The sequence below is a fragment of the Lonchura striata genome, chromosome 8 (assembly GCF_050655825.1).
Source record: "Lonchura striata isolate lonStrDom1 chromosome 8, ASM5065582v1, whole genome shotgun sequence".
NCBI lineage: Eukaryota > Metazoa > Chordata > Aves > Passeriformes > Estrildidae > Lonchura > Lonchura striata.
Genome location: NC_140710.1, coordinates 15,295,019 through 15,311,120, shown reverse-complemented (window position 1 = coordinate 15,311,120; position 16,102 = coordinate 15,295,019). Strand labels below are relative to the sequence as shown.

The 16,102-nt window shown below is 40.0% G+C and overlaps 1 protein-coding gene across 29 annotated transcripts in view; it reads left to right on the top strand.

The window, feature by feature from the left end:
* The window catches only part of LOC110468626 (uncharacterized), a 511,599-nt gene that overhangs the window by 438,922 nt on the left and 56,575 nt on the right, over window positions 1-16,102 (top strand). The gene's annotated exons all lie outside the window — the stretch shown is intronic.

Sequence of the window (16,102 nt, the reverse complement as noted above, 5' to 3'; positions counted from 1 at the left end):
ATATCCACACCAGTATCATTTGAGGCAGAGAAGACTCTTATCCAGAAATGCAGAATTAAGGGTCGAGCTTACTGAGTGATGGAGTTGGTTGTCATGTTTGCACGAGCAAACAGAAGTGGCCAGTGCCAAACATTTCAATGCAAATCCATGTTTATCAAGTTCAAGATTATTCAGTTCTGCAGTCTACCTTGGGTTCACCTCTGGAGAAAGTTTGAGGCAGGGGGACTATCATCAAGAAGGAAGAGTCAGAGGTTCAAAGGAATATGTTCAGGGACATGGTGCTGCATGTAGCAAGAAGCAAGATAAGGCAGAAATGGGAATACAAGAAGTTGTTATTATTTCTTTAATGAGCAGAAGTTCTTTTCAGGATGGTTTATTTTTCTGAAACTTGCACAAATCACAGCTGTATTCAAGTGTGGAAAAGGAAGAACTCTTTTTCCTCTTTTTTAAGCACAATGTATCATTCTCTGTGCTTTCTAAGCTATAAAATTAGCACTAGCAGCTGTAATACAAAAGACACAAAAAAAAAAAATTGCAGTTCCAAGCCTTCTGAAGTTAGTATGGCCTATTATGGCTAGTCCTTGTAACACAGCACTGAAGGGAAGCAAAGCGCCTGACTGATGTTGTCAGCTTTCAGAATAAGCTTCTTCTGTGCTCCCACAATATGTTCTACTAGATTGAGCATCTCTTTGAGACCACATAGAAATTCTCTCATACCAACAATTTTTATTCTATAAATTTTTTTTCAGTTTCTTACCATAGGGTTTGTGAACACCCTAAGTTGTAATGGGAGGGAGGTCAGGATATAAAGTCTGATCAGATCTCTCTTCCACACCAGCTTTGCCCACACCAAGATTGCATGAAAATATGCTCATTATGGACTGATTTTTAACATGTTTTCTATCTATAAGCAGAGGGAAGTAGAAGATAATGTCAGTCCATATTCAGTGGCTTCAGTTGCTTCGCTGCTATGGATGTATAGGGAAATTGAAAGATAATGGTCATCATTTCCCCCCAAACAGAAGTTTTCTTCAGTGTCACAAGTGTACATCTGAAATACTGATATGAATTACACCAAGTCAAGTAACGTACAGGTTTCATTGTCAGAACAAATATATACATAAAGCTTTTATTATTTTAATGCCACTATATTGTGAAATATTTACATGCCATCTTCCATTTACGTCATCTGTATAGGATGTCAAGTATGTTGTGTTTGCAATAATCTTAGGAATGTAATATTTTCAAGTTCAGGAAGTTAACAACTTGGGCTTTTTACTTTGCACATCATAACCTTTTATGTCATCATTTGGTGAGATGAGGTGAAGACACAGAGGTGCATAAATTGGAGACCTCAGATCTGTGATTATGTTATTGCTGACCCTCATCACATCTAACATTATAGTGTGCAGCTCTACTCACAGGAAAAAAATAGAGGAGGCAAAGTATTACTTGTTCACTTGAGAATAGTTATGTTTGGATAGGTATAAATCAGGATAGTTATGCTACAGTCAGTGTTACATCACTGAGGATTTGGTCACAATAACTTCCCAATCTGCTTTGTAGACTGAAAATATATATAGATCCATCTTCATTGTTTGCTGGAATGCATATAACATGAATAGTAACACAGTAGCTCTAAAGGAGGGAGCTCTTATGTCTCCTGCAACCATCAGAAGAGGCATGATCAGCCTTCCTCATTTCTAGCTGCTGTAGCAAGTCCTGAGTCAGAGCTCGATAAGTGACCCAAGCACAGCCCACCAGCAAGCAGCTGGACAGGCTCCAGTGAGCACAAAAGGGCTGTAAGGATGGCCTTGCCTACACACAGAATTTGCAGAACTTGATGTGTACTTCTTGTCCCTGCCATCTGATACCATTGCAATCTTTTAACACAAAAAATTTTGTGGTTGTGGTGCTGTCACCTCAGAATATTTGGGTAAGGGATTTCCTAGTCAAATTACATTTTCCTAATGCAGGACAGAGCTGTCTGTGTGGTGATCTGTCCCAAGGACTTTGTGAATGGTTGTAGGCACCCTCAGCACTATTTGTAACATGCAATGGCTTTCTCATAAACAGGTACAATTTAATTCATGAAGCAGATTTCATTAATCAGCTTTTTAAGACTAGTCAGGGAAGCTGAAAGTTGATGCAGACACACAAGTAGAAATGGGCCCTTTAAAGCTGACATGGCAGACCTGGCATCCCAACCAACCTTTAATAGAATGAAGATTCACAATGCCAGTGTCTAATAAGTCTATCACTCCAATACAGGTATTTCAAGGCCATTCTGTGTAAACAGTGTGCATTGCTTTGTGTCTTAATCTGCAAGACAACCAAATATCCCACTTGCAGATATATGTTAAGGTTTAATCAATCTCCTGCCATAAAAGTGTTGCTCAAGACTAATGAACAAACAAATATTTGTTTAAACCCCTTTCTGAAAGTCAAACACATTTTCAACAACTATTCATATATTTATTGTCAGATGTGAGTCATCACTTAGGTGCCTGGCCTTGTGCTCTAAGCAGCTAATGCCAGTAGTACACAGCATTTTTTCACTCATTTTTCCCTCCTTTTGCCCCCACTTCCATCTCCAGTAAGAAGAGTCTGGAGAGTCTTTTGTCAGTGGCAGAACTTACTCTCCTTAAGCGTTTGTGCCATAGTGGCAGCTGATGCCCTTGCTGTCCATGAGGCCTGTGGGGCCACCTCAGCCCCATGTTCCACACAGCAGCTGCTTGCTTCAGTGCCACTCTGGGGTCCTGCTGGCCAAGTGTGTGCAAGCACAGCCATCTCCACTTTTTCTTCTCCCCAGTTTTCCAGGGGTACCAGTGTGGGATTGAGGTTCTGTGTGTTGTGCTTCTGACTGTTGGTGTGCCAGCAGTGGGTCTTTCTTCCTTCCAGCAGCTAGACATCACTTTGCCAAAACCTAGAATCCCCTTCTAAATTGCCAACTAAGCTCTCCCTAATCTGTTACAATCCTAATGAATAAGTTCACCCTTAACAGTTCAAATACCAGGGTTTTGCTAACCAGCCCCATATCTGGGACACTGGTCATTTCAGCAGATCTATCTTCAGCTGGACAAGGATGGACATATCCACCCTTAGACTCAATAGTATCTGGAAAGTTCCCATAGGAATTACTTTCTGAGTACATACCATGAACTTAGAAGGTGCATTAATAACAGGGACTTACTTATTGTGTTACTGAGTGACATTAAAATTGGGTGTCAATGCTTGTTTTATTTTTATTCTGCTACTAAACAAGCTGAAGGTTTTAAGGATATTTTTTGTTCTCTTGTGTCAGAGAGGTCTACCCAGGGTGGAAAAGAAAATCAATGTTTCAGGGTTGTTTAACTGTGGGGTTTTTTTCATGTGTTTCTTGTTTCATTATGAGGAAGGAATTAAAAATCCCTCCTAGACAGTACTTAAAATATCAAAGTCATTGTTTAATGCCTTTGAGTCACTGTACAACTAATTCAATTGCACAGTGTAGTGCAGTTTCACGGTATGTGAAACACAGATAGTAGAGAGGAATGATTGGAAAGTTGAATAAACACAGCATTAGTTTGCAAAGTCTGAAACTTTCTGATGACTTCTTTAGCAATGATCCAGCACAACAGCTCATCAGCAGAAGTGAGAACAGACGCTTTTAAACCCAGAGCCCCTGCCTCCTCTACTTAAACTAAGCTAGCTGGGCTCATGCTGGCTGGAGGCCCTTGACCCTCCTCTGAACCAGCCACAGGAGGTGGGTTGGGTCAGTACTGGATGTCAGCAGCTTTTGGTGAGGTCAAAGCTCTGATGACTGCTATGACTTTGGAGGACCCTTCAGCAAAAATGAGCCTCAGATGGTCAGGGACCAAGGCAGCAGAAGACTTGGCTACAAGACACTCATGAGAGCACAGCAGCCTGGCTCCTTGTACATTGAAAGCAGTGCTCTGTTAGGCACTCAGTAACCTACAGGGACCCGAGGCTCTTGGTGACAGGGCAGGGATTGCAGCTTTTGTGGCACCATGACTAAAGGGTCATTTCATGGCCAGCCTGGTACGTCTGATTCCATACCCAACCCTAAGAAATTGTCTCCTACAGGGGGTCTCCAAATAGATGAGGGGTTAGTAGGGAGAGGTACAAACCCATCAGCCTGATTTGTGAGTACTGTTGCCATAATAAAGGAGGTCACCCAAATAATTACTGAATTTATCTTTGTGTCAGTTTTGCAAGGTACAGGAGCAGTGTTATCCCTGTTCTACAAATAACAGTCTGAGGCACAGAGAGGCTTCAGCTTTGCCTCTCTCATCACTTTAGAAGAGGTAGTGGTGGTGTAGACTTACCTGGGTTGGGTCTCATTTAGTTAGGTGTGGTAGTATTTTGCCCACAAACTTTCTTCGGATGCAGGCTTTATGTGTATAGAAACAAGACCTTGGGCCTTATCTGCTCTCTGAATGCACCTGTTAGCCTCTCTATTTCCTCACCAGGACTGCTGGAGCTGCTATGCCTAAATTAGACATTCCCTGCCCCAGCCTCCTTACCCACATGTAGATCACCCAGTGAAGGTGTCCACGCCTGGGTCTGAGTTAGGTGTTCCCATACATGGGAGTGCCAGAGTCCTAAAACAAGCATGCCCCACCCTGCCCTTAAAGCCAGATAGAAGCCACTGGTTGGGGTATATCTGTGGTTGGTAAGCCACCCTGTGGGAATAAAACACTCTCTGATCATGAATTCCTGCTTTGGTTTCATTTATTCCCACACAAAAACAAACACAAAGAAATATCTTGAAGCTGTCTCAGTCACCATTCAAATGTTGATGCTTAGTGTTTGCGACTGATTAGTATTGCCACTGAATCACAGATATTTCCTGTATTAAGTGGCCCTAAAAGTCAATGTCAACATTTTAATGACAACAGCAGTATTGTAGGTAGTGGCGGTTTGGCAAAGAGAAAAGGTAGGTAGTGGCAGTTTGGCAAAGAGAAAAGGTAGGAGTGCCCATCCTGAATGGGCACAGATAGGAGAGGAAAAGGAGCAAAAAAGGGAAAGGACAAAGAAGCACACACATGCTCATAAAAGTTTCTGACAAGCTAAAAGCCTCAGAAACAAATTGGAGTTTAAAAATGCATTTGAAAAGTTACATACTCACTTTTGTACAGAACAACAATGGTGGAATGCTAATAACATTTAATTTCCCTTGACTTCTAACCTTCTTAACCTGCTGTGCTGCTAGAACAGTGCTGTAAATCAAAATATGCTGTATTGTATGGTGAACATGTGTATTGAGTCATTCCAGACTGCCTGGTGCTTTTTAAAAACAAAACTCACAATAGTGTTTGTGCTGTTTTTCATTTTTCATAGACCTTTCCCCTCAATCATGCTGCAACTGGTTAGGTTATGTATTAAAAATACAATATAAAAAAGAGGGAGGGAAGATGTAGGGGTAGACATAATACCACAGAAAGTACAGCACAGACAAATAGGCCAAAATATCCTTGACATTACTTTTCCCTTTGTTCTAAATGTTCTTCCAATTTCAATAAAAACAAATTGGAATACTGCCTGGGGTCTACTAAATCATTAGTAAATTAAGAATCTGTTTTTAATAACATTTCACTTGTAAATAATGCATTAATTGACTTGCTTGAAAGTTAGCTTGAATGTTAGAAACTCTGGCACTAAATGTGTAATGAAAGAAGTGCGCCGTTTGAGGAGGCTGGATGGTAAATGTAACAAATTAAATATGACAGTTGATATTTGTGAAAATGGTGATATAATTAGAGGACACCTGCAGCTGTTTTCCAACCAAAACAACAGAAATTAAACATGTATAAAGTATGTGTGTCATATTTTCTCTTGGCATGTTTCTTTTATTCTGTTTAGGGCTTTTTTAAATGTATGTCTTTCTATTTTTTCCTTACCTTTTGTCAGGTCATATGGCTAACAGGCGTCTACTTATCTAACTATACCATTTTTTTAAATCTATAAATGATCATTTTGCAGTGTAAAGACAAAGAACCAAATAACCTGAATCTTATTTACCAAGCATGAGCTGGAAGTTACTAGAGGACATGACACATGCCCAAGCATACTTTAACCCTGGATAGTTGGGAGTAGTCAAGAATTATGCCAGGACACTTCTGTGCAGTCCTCACTTGCAGATAGCTCAATTATTTATTTCTCCATCCTGGCTTTGATAGTGTTGGTGAGGATTTCTGTAAACTAAAAGGTGATGTGATTTCTGTAAACTAAAGGTGATAAAATGTATAAGCATTGCAAATGTGTAGTGTTCCTTCTTGGCATGTGTGCAGTTGAAAGAGAATATGATGCTGCCCTGGCCATTTCACAAGAGGTTTGAACACCAAGTTTCTAATGATAAAGGAAAAATATGAAGTTCTTCAACAACATAGATCCCCATGCCATGCCACTACTGGGAAAGTGTGAAGCAAATTGACCAAAGATGGCCAAAAGTGATACATTTTTGACCTGGAGCCAAAGATTCTGGGTATTTCAGTTCATGGGCTCTTTTCCATCTGTCCTTGCTCCTTTCCAGTTGAGGTACAGACAACATCCTGCCAAAGGAGATAGAATTTGGACTTGCAAAAACGTGAGTCTCTAGACTGACTCTCCAGAGTTACAGCAGTAACAAGGCAGTGGAATCACTCAGGTATAAATAAACAGAGTCTAAATGGAACATAAAATTTTACTCCTACTTAAAGCCATGTGACTATTTTTCCTGGTGTCAGAGTTAATGGGCATAGAAACTGCACTGTTGGACTGGGCAGGAGGCGCACTGCAGCCAGTACCACTTCTGCTCCCATAGATCCCACCTGAGGGAGGACTTCAAGCTGTCCCAGAGTTGCTTTTGCTTGGCTTTGACATACAATTTCCCCACAGCAAAAGGAAAAACAATATAGGGCAAGGCAAGCCATCCTCACCGAAAGGAGGCTGAAACTCTCTGGGGAGTTTTCTCTGTGGCTGAGGCACATAGAGAAAACTTAGGTGGGGTAAGTCTCATTGCACCACACAACCAGCTCTAGATACTGTAAATCTTCAGCATACCCTTTATCAGCTGTCAGAAACACAGACATTCATAAACAAAGGAGAGCAGGAGACTAAAATTCACTTTAAAATAAACAATGTGGACTTTGATTTGGAATGTGCTAACAGGATAGATATGAGCTATTTAAATAAACATACCAGCCAATTGTGTCAACTTTGCTTTGGGGGCAACAATACCTTTGTTACTGGGGTTTGTATCTGTCTTGATTAGAGCCATGTCAAGCAGCTGTTGAGATTGACTCTGATGACAGATAGGATGTAATGTACATGACACTGGAAGCAAAGTATCATGGAGACAAATTGTGTGATGGCTGAGAAAATCTTTGCAGCTTTTTCAGATATGGCAGACTTCTTCCCTGTAGATGCAAATATATTTATTTGTCTTAAAGTTACAGACTTATGGCTGATCTTGCAGGTACCTGTTTTTATGTAAAAACTCCCATTCTCTACTGCCTCCCCCAGCCCAAGCAGGGGGCTGTTTCCACCCTGCAGTTTCTGGGTAGCACACCCTGCATGCTCTGTTTATTCCTATAGTGGTGTATATGACAATTATGGAAGAGAAGCCATTTACTGCCTCCAAGGACAAGGCAGTAATAAAGTTCCACAGAAAGTGCACCCTGCTTTTCTTGTTATAAATCACACCAGTACATAGTCAGGCTAGTCCCACCTGCTTGCATAGCATTCAAGATGTGTTCCCCCTTAAGCTGATTTTACAGGTACTATTTCCTGCTCATCATGTAGATCTCAACCGACTTGATGTAATTGGTGATGGAGCTTGGTTGGCAGTGATACAGGAGAGGTGCAGCTCACAGGGCCAGGTTCCAAAGCTCTTCTGTGCCAGTAGTCACTCTGTGACTCTGTTTGCAGGAGCAAGATCTTCACTGCTTTAAAGCTGAGAGGAGTTCTTACTCTTTAAAAGAACAATTTTCTGCTCCTATTCTCTGTGCGCTTTTGCATTGGTAACCAGTAGTTTCTGTGGGGCAAATGTATCAAGAGCTGTGTTTCCCAGGTAAAAATCATGAAGTAAAATCTATTACAATATTTACCAGAAGGAAGGAGTTGTTCAGCCTCCCTTCATCTTTCACTTGTACAAGAAGTTCCACATCGATATCAAAGCTGATAATACTCCTTTATTTTGGTTCCTTTGTAGGGTGTTTTGCAGATGCTGACCTTCTGAATGGATCAGGGATCCATTACAATTTTTATTTATTTCATCAGTATATTCAAACACTGCAGATACTCAATTTACTTAAAACCCCTTTTTGCTTAAATAGCATGAGCAACAGAGATGATGACTCCAAAGATGAATAGTTTTTTATGGTCTAAGGGGAACATGCCTAGGAAGATAGTCTTCAGCTTGTTGTCTGTAGGTTTGCAGCAGCAAATCAGAGAACAAGGGGTTTGACTACATTCATATTTGCTTTTCAAGGACAAATTTGTTGGCTTAAATTAAGCCTGCTAAAAATGTGGCCAATATTTTCCTTAGCTAAAAAATGCCCCTTCCATGCCTATATAATGTTACACTGATTTGAAGGTTTTCTTAGCTATAGAGTGCTACAGATCAAAATACAAACCTAATCATTAGAAAAAAACCCTAAAATTAAAAAATTAGTATTCCCAAACATAAGGAAGATGTGCTGGCTTAGTTAAATAAGGCACAACTGGTATTATTTAATTAAAATCTAGAGTGCAGCTGTTAGGGGAGAATCTAGCCAGTTTCAGATAGAAAAATATGCCCTAATAATGAGTTTCAACATAATTTTGATGCTAAACTCAAGAGTATGGTAGGTGTGAATGTTTTGCATGTGCATGCATATGTATACATACACATCTGTGTCTCTGACAGAGGGGGGAAAGACAAATGTGTTCAAATACATTTTCTGTAGTGAGGGAAACTATAAATAAAACTAGACTTATGTGAGCCAGCAACAAGGAGGCTCTGAGGATGCACAGTGTGTGCTTAGAGGGTGAGGACAAGGAGAGGTGATGCTGGGAGCTGCTTTGCCTATGCACCTAAGTTTGGATTTTGTCTTTGTCCACTCAGACATACACAGTGGACAGAAGGAAATGTCTGCTTTGTTTGCTGAGAGAAGTTTTGCGGTTTTTCAGTTTTCTCCACGAATTATAAAGATGTATTTATTTTCTATGAAGAATAATTATTATTCTGCTGTATCTAAACTTACTGGGCTAACATCCTGTTTTGCTACCTAAAGCAGAATATTTCAGCTTTTCAGAGAAAGAAATGTATGTATGTAATAGTCTGGCAGAAAAAAATAGCAACTTTTGGAAGATGTTTCTGAGAAACAAGACAGTTATGTAAACCAAGGAAAGAGAAACACGACACTGGGGGAAGTTTTGCTGCCATTATTATTATTTATTATAGTAACTATTTATACATCACTGTAATTTTGCATGACATTCTTCAAAGAGTGAAAAGGCAAGCAGTGAGACCCGGAGTGCACTCTGCTGCACATACCTGTAGCCATACCCTGCTACATGTAGTATCTGGCTGAGTAAGGGCTGGGAAAACTAAACTAAGCTACTTTTCTCCCCATTCTTGGGCTGGCAATCCAGGTTTGTGAAGCTGTGTCTTGTCCTGTCCTTACTAGATTCCCTTTGCAGGGCAAGAGATTTTTGAGCAAGGCCTCACAATACAAGGAGTTCTCAGGGAAATAGATCTGGTTTTCCTTCTGCTCTCTTGAGCAGTGCAAAGCTGCGAGAGAGAGGGCTGGAAATCAGGCCTCATGGTAGCTGTCACAGGGAGCTTGCAGTGTGCAGCAGATGGACGTAGAAAAGGACAAAATGGAGCAAAAGCAGAAGCAGGCAAAAGAGGTTAAGCTCTAAAATAACTTAAGATAATTTTATTCATTACACCTTCAGATGGAACAGTACCAACCATATGTGATGAAAAAGGGTCTTGATGATATTTTGATGACAACATTCTTTTATTTCTGTTCATTAAATAATTGACATTTGCAGAATCTTACCCTCCATGTAATATTTGTCCAGAACAGGTATAGGTTTCCTAAGATTTTCTTCTCTCTGTTATTTTACAGCTTCTGTGTAGCAATTGTTTGGTCATTAAGAGCAAATAGTTCACCTTTACATAGTAGTTCACCTTTTGTCTGTGAGTGAAATTCACTTCATTTTGAAATAGGTTTCATTTGTCAAGAGATAGGGGTGGATGATCTGTTTTCCCTACATCCACAGTTCCCATGTAGGACTTTGGGTAGCAATCCCAGACTTTTTCCTCCCCAAGTTGCCATCAAAGAATATGCAAAATCACTAGGGTAGCTAGCATGCCAAAAGCAGAAAGCAAGGTAAAATGGCCTATCAGAGGGAACCTGAGGTGGGGAGGCGAGGCAGGGAATATATTTGAAGCAGAAAAAAGTCTCCATTGATGCAGACTCAAGTTTGAAAATCTCTAAGATGAGAGTCAGGGGAAAAAAATCAAGCCACAAAAACTGGGTTTTTTTCAGTAGTTTTAGTCCATACAAACAGCAATGCTTAAGGAGAGAATTGAAGACCAGAGGAGAGAGAGGGACCTGGAGAACAATATGGGCCAGGTCAGTACTAAATGGAACCAGGGCACAGGAGCCTGCAGGAGGAGGGATCTGGCCTAACTGCCAAATGGGCATGGCAGAGTGCAGGAGAAGGAAAACTTGCCCTCCAAACTCTTCCCCAGTCATATTGGTTCTCCTGCTCTCATCTGTAACACCTGGAAAAATAGGCAGTATAGCTCCTGTTCTGTCCTGCCTGTATGCCCTCAGGGATTTTGAGGCACAAGGAATCCACATGTTGTTTGGAGTCACTGAACTGTGCAGGGTAGGCTGCCACCAGGAGCTCCTTGGGCCCTTCCTAACATGCCTACTGTGCCTCCTGCTCCTCCCAGGCACAGTGAACTGAGATGAAGAGCCTGAATGCTGAATATGTTTGTTCTTGACAATTTAAATTAGATCCTTATATTTAAGGCATATTTTTCTATGTTATCTACTGCCTGAATCTCAGATGCTGAAATATTCACAAAGCTCTTCATTCTTTGGGGAGCAGGAGATGGGTTCTCCCCAGTGGCACAGTGATAGCTTCTGATCCGCCAGCCTCCCGCTGTCCACTGTCATTGCAGCTCACAGTCAGTGAGTGGCCCGAGGAGTAGCTGGCACTCAAGGACCCCCCTCCAGTGCCCATAACTCTGAAACTACATGACATCTTAACCTTTATGAAATTTCTTCAAGACAGCATTTTAAAACACCCAAATCTTTCCTGACCTTTACATTTTAGTAGAGGGGGTTTGTTTTGTTATTTTTTTTAAATTGATGTTCCTATATTTTTTTTCTTTAGCTGTGGCATTTTTAAGCTGGTTTAAGAGGAACTTTGCTTTCCCTTTCCTTTCCTTGTTGAGCTCAGTCATTAAGGGAATGCACTCCAGACTCAAGCTTAACTTTATTATGTTTTTGTGTTTGTAACATTTTATTTCTCTCAGCCAGTGGGAAGTTCTTATCCTTTTAATCTGTAAACTGTTAGGTTTCAGTTTGACTCTAGATGCTGACTTCCTTTATGGCATCTCATCCTCATTCTCACCTGCTTCACCAGGCTGTGGCTTGGTGTGTATCAGATGTACAGATGATTCAGGGGACTCTCCTAAGGGGATCAGTGATTGGTGCCCTGGATCATCAGGAAGCTGACCCCTTTTCATATGTGGTGAATCAAGATATCTTCAAGAGAAAGCTAATGGTTCAACTTGACAGTAATACCCTGGCTAAATCTAGAATAAATCTGTTGAGTACTTCAGCAAAGCTGATAGTGCAAAGCTGACACAAGCGAGGAATCATTCCTGGCATTTTTACACAAAACTGCGAATATTTGTAAAGGAAAACTGGAGACTCAAAAGCATTACAGTTTTTCTATGGCACTTGCTCCTGTTACTGTAAGTAGAAGCTCTGTATCCTGCAGCATGCAGCACTCTCCTATCAGACCTCTTTTTTTAGATAGGGAAAACTCTTTACATTTGTATCTAGTCATTACCTAATACAATCTCATCAAATCTTTCATGATATCAGGCAATTACAACACTGAAGGCTCAGAGTCTAAATACTCTCTAGTGGTCCTTTTGGATTTGTTTGTATAGTATAGTTCTGTTGCAACTGAGAACACAGACACAGCTTTGTAGGTACAAGGATGAGTTCTGCTAAACCTGTGTAAGTCCCTGCTCTTTAGCCCAAAAAAACTGAAGGTCAGTTCAAAGCTGCTTGTTGAGGGAAACTAATCCTGCAAACAGTACATTCACTGGCCATTATTTCCAAATCCAAACTATCTTATAGTCATGAAATGGAAAGTTTATGGGGAAAACAAATGCTGCATTTATTACTGTGATGCAACATTCATAAAATATATTTCATTGGGGGGGAGTTTACACAGGGGGTAATGAGATTTTTCCTTTATACATTATTTACAACTGCTTAATCCAGGTGCTGTAGGTTATTTTTTTATCCCTCAGTTTCACAGCTAGAAAACACTTCAGTATTTCTAATTTATTTCTGCTTACAATACAGATGTTCTCAATTGTGTCTCTAACTACATTTCAACTGTTATGATCACTTTTATTTGTTTGTGTCACTGTACACTTAGAGGTTGAATGTGCACTACACAATAGTCAGGTTCCAAGAAGGCTGTAAAAAGCCTCTGGTGATTTAATTACCAACAAATTAAACTATGCCTAACAGTAATATCTTTATCATTAGTGGTTTTAATCTTCAGATGATTTTCTTGCTGTTTATATTGCTCTGTGCATGGGCTCTTACATCTTCACATAAAGGTTTCATCCTTTTAAACAGCTTTTTTCTAGATGACCATTTGGAAACAACATTTGGAAGAACATTTGGATTGCATCCTCTAACTAAATTTCCAAGCTGTTGGTAACGGACTAAAGAAAATGTGGTCTGTACTGAATACTAAAGAGCTGGAAATGTAAGAGCCTTGAAGGTTATGTGTAAATATTGACTTTTTTATTTTATTTAGCATACAAAAATGAACTTGCAATGTTGCTTATCTGATCATACAGCAGTGACTGCATCTGCATCATCTGAGATATATTCCTCACACTTCTGACTTTCATAGGTGTTCCAGAGTTTTCCCTCTGAGAATGTTATTTGATGTCCCTGATTAGGGAACAGATATCTGGGGACTGTGGGTCCATATAGGAACATGTCAACCAACAGGCAAAAAATAGAAGCAGAAAAGAAAAATCTTTTCATCTTCCAAGGCCATGTTCTATGTGCAGATATGGGTCCCAATAAAACTATTAAGGTTCTCTTTCCTGAGAGGTGTAATGGGACTTTAAGGCTCTCAGCATCCAGCAAAACAAGGTCTTTGGTTCATCCTAGAGGAAGCACAGAAAAATAACTGTAACATTACATATACCCCAGCTGTTCTTTACACTTACCCATACTGTCCTTTCCCCTTGAATGCAAGTCTGTTGTCATTTCTTTTTAACCAGAGGTTTCTGTGGAAATCTCAGGGTCTTTGTGTTTACATGCTTTTTTCCTTAAAACACTGAAAAAGACACTGATGTGCAGCTAACAAAGCTTGCAGTTCTTTAGAGCTGTTTTTTATACTAAATTAATTTATATGTTAAATACTATGATGGTCACCACACAGTTTGTAATTTCAGGGCATGAAACATGAGGGCCCCACAATATTCTCCTTAAAATCTAGTCAGAAAGACATGAAATCTTGGGAGTTCACATGATGGATCTGGGTAACTGCTTCATGAATTGTACTACAGTCACCAAAAATCCACAGTAATGATTTGAGAACACATTAGTTCTTGCTTTGGACAGCCTAACCTGAACATCAACACTATCAAGAATTTTTCTAAAGTATGTGGTTCTCCTTTTTAGTACTCGTAGTTCCTGCATAAAACCCTGACATGCTGTTTACATCAGCTGGCTGCCTCTTGTGCTCCTCTGGGGGTATCTTGAAGATTTTTTTTTTTTTATATTTCCACATGTGAGAGAAGGATTTAATAAATTGCAGAATCATAAATTTCATTAAGGGAGTGGGAGGAAGAACAGTAACTTCTTTGTGCTACATGGAGTCTATGTAATTTACTTAAATATTACCTTTTTCTTTAGCAGATAGAGTAATTAAGAAATGACCAGCATGGCTCTTGTTTGGTCATCCTCCTTGTTCTTCTATAAATTTAATTTAATATATTCTTCCTTCTACTTATTTGCTAAAAATTTCAGACTCTTCTAGTCACCTGTTTTTATTGGACATAGTGGTGAGCCTTACCAAGAGGTGCAGTACTCGGCCTACAGAGCTACTTTGCCCAAACCAGAGAGTTTGTCCCTAATCCAGTTGTCTTGAAGAAAGCCAGGCATCAAGGTAATCAGGCCAGCATGCATTTGGCAGGTCATGTACAGTATGGAGAACACATGTTATTTGTCCTTTTTAATTCATTTTTCTCTGCCTTGCAATAGAGTGAGTAGCCTCATTCTATAGTTGTCAAAGCTTCTGAGAAGACTCCTTCTGTGCTTCCAGAGTAGTCCCATAGTGGCAGTGGAGCACTGTGGAAATAAAAGACAAGAGAGATATGCCAAGGATGAAGCGTGTTCTGGAAGGGATGAACCCATGTCCCTCACCCCCAAATATGACCAAGGTTGATCCTGTGGTGGCTGATAGGTACATGTGCCTGTCTATCCAGTTTGTGGCTTCTAGCTGGGCTCATGGAAAGGCTGTATTGCAGAACTGACAGGGAAATGTTCCATGCCAGCCAGATAAGTGACAGTGCTAGAGTATTATTGAATGATCTGGGATTGTCTAACCTAAGCAAGGGTCTTAAAAAAGATAATGTGGCTTTTCAACTATATGAGAAACACTGCTCTAAAGAAAAAGATATCAAGGAAATCCTTTCATATATTCCTGAGGAAAGTAAGTACCAACAGGCTTCAGTTATGGTAAAAAAGATGTCAGTTAATCATTAGTAAATATATGGTATTCCAGTATGGCTTACAGCAGTAGATCACAAATCCACAGGGTCTCTGTCACTGGACATCTTTATGAACAGGCTAGACAGTATCTGAAAGTAATGACAAAGGTGTAACAGAGCCTTTACTGACATTGTGTGCCTGGCCAACACAGACTGATCAACTGAAAGCCATTGAGCACCTAGTGAGTAAAATCTAGCAAGAAATACATAGATTCAGGTCACTTTTGCCACTGGGACTTCGGGATGAGGTAGGAAGCAGTGAGTCCCTTGTGCATTTTGACAATGGGAATCACCCTCAACTTTGGCAGAAGATTTTTTGTCAACACAAAACACTTTTCCCTTGCCAAATCCATATACTACCTTCATCTTATCTAGAGAAAGCTTCAGCCAACTGGCTTTCATCCTTGTCTTATCTCTGCCAGACACAAGGAAGCTGTAACATATGGCTTCAATGAAAAGGAGACGTAGAGCTTGGTGTCATCAGGATATTGATGACATTGTAGCCTATGCCATTTCACAATATCCTCAAGTGGTTTCATATGGGTTTTGAATAAGAAAAGTAACAGCAGTGAACCCTCTGGTACTTTAAACTGCGAGTTCTGGGAGAGAAAAAAACATTTATCCATGCTTTTGGGATCTTCTTGACAGAAACTGTCAGAACACTTCAAAGACTTTCTTCTCTCCTGTCAACAATTTTGCCACAAAAGCAATGTGAAACAGCAACAGGAAGTAGACATAATGTCTGGACTTTGGTCTGACTCAGATGCAGTGGCAAAGCACAGGAAGAATTAGCAATATTAAGTTAAAATAATTTATTACAGTATGTATGTATATGCATGTGAGTCTGATGAAGTAATGTAACCATACCATGACAGAAACTTCCTACCTTTGCTGTAAAATTGCTAATGTCACCAATCTGAACCTACAGTCTGACTATTAAGTGGAAGAATAAACTTTTTTGTAGTTTAGGAATTTGAGTCTCAAGAGCTAGAAAATTAGAATATTCAGCACAGCTGATTGTCTGCAGAGGTCTCTCAATGAGACCTGCCTTAATAGATCACAAGATGAACA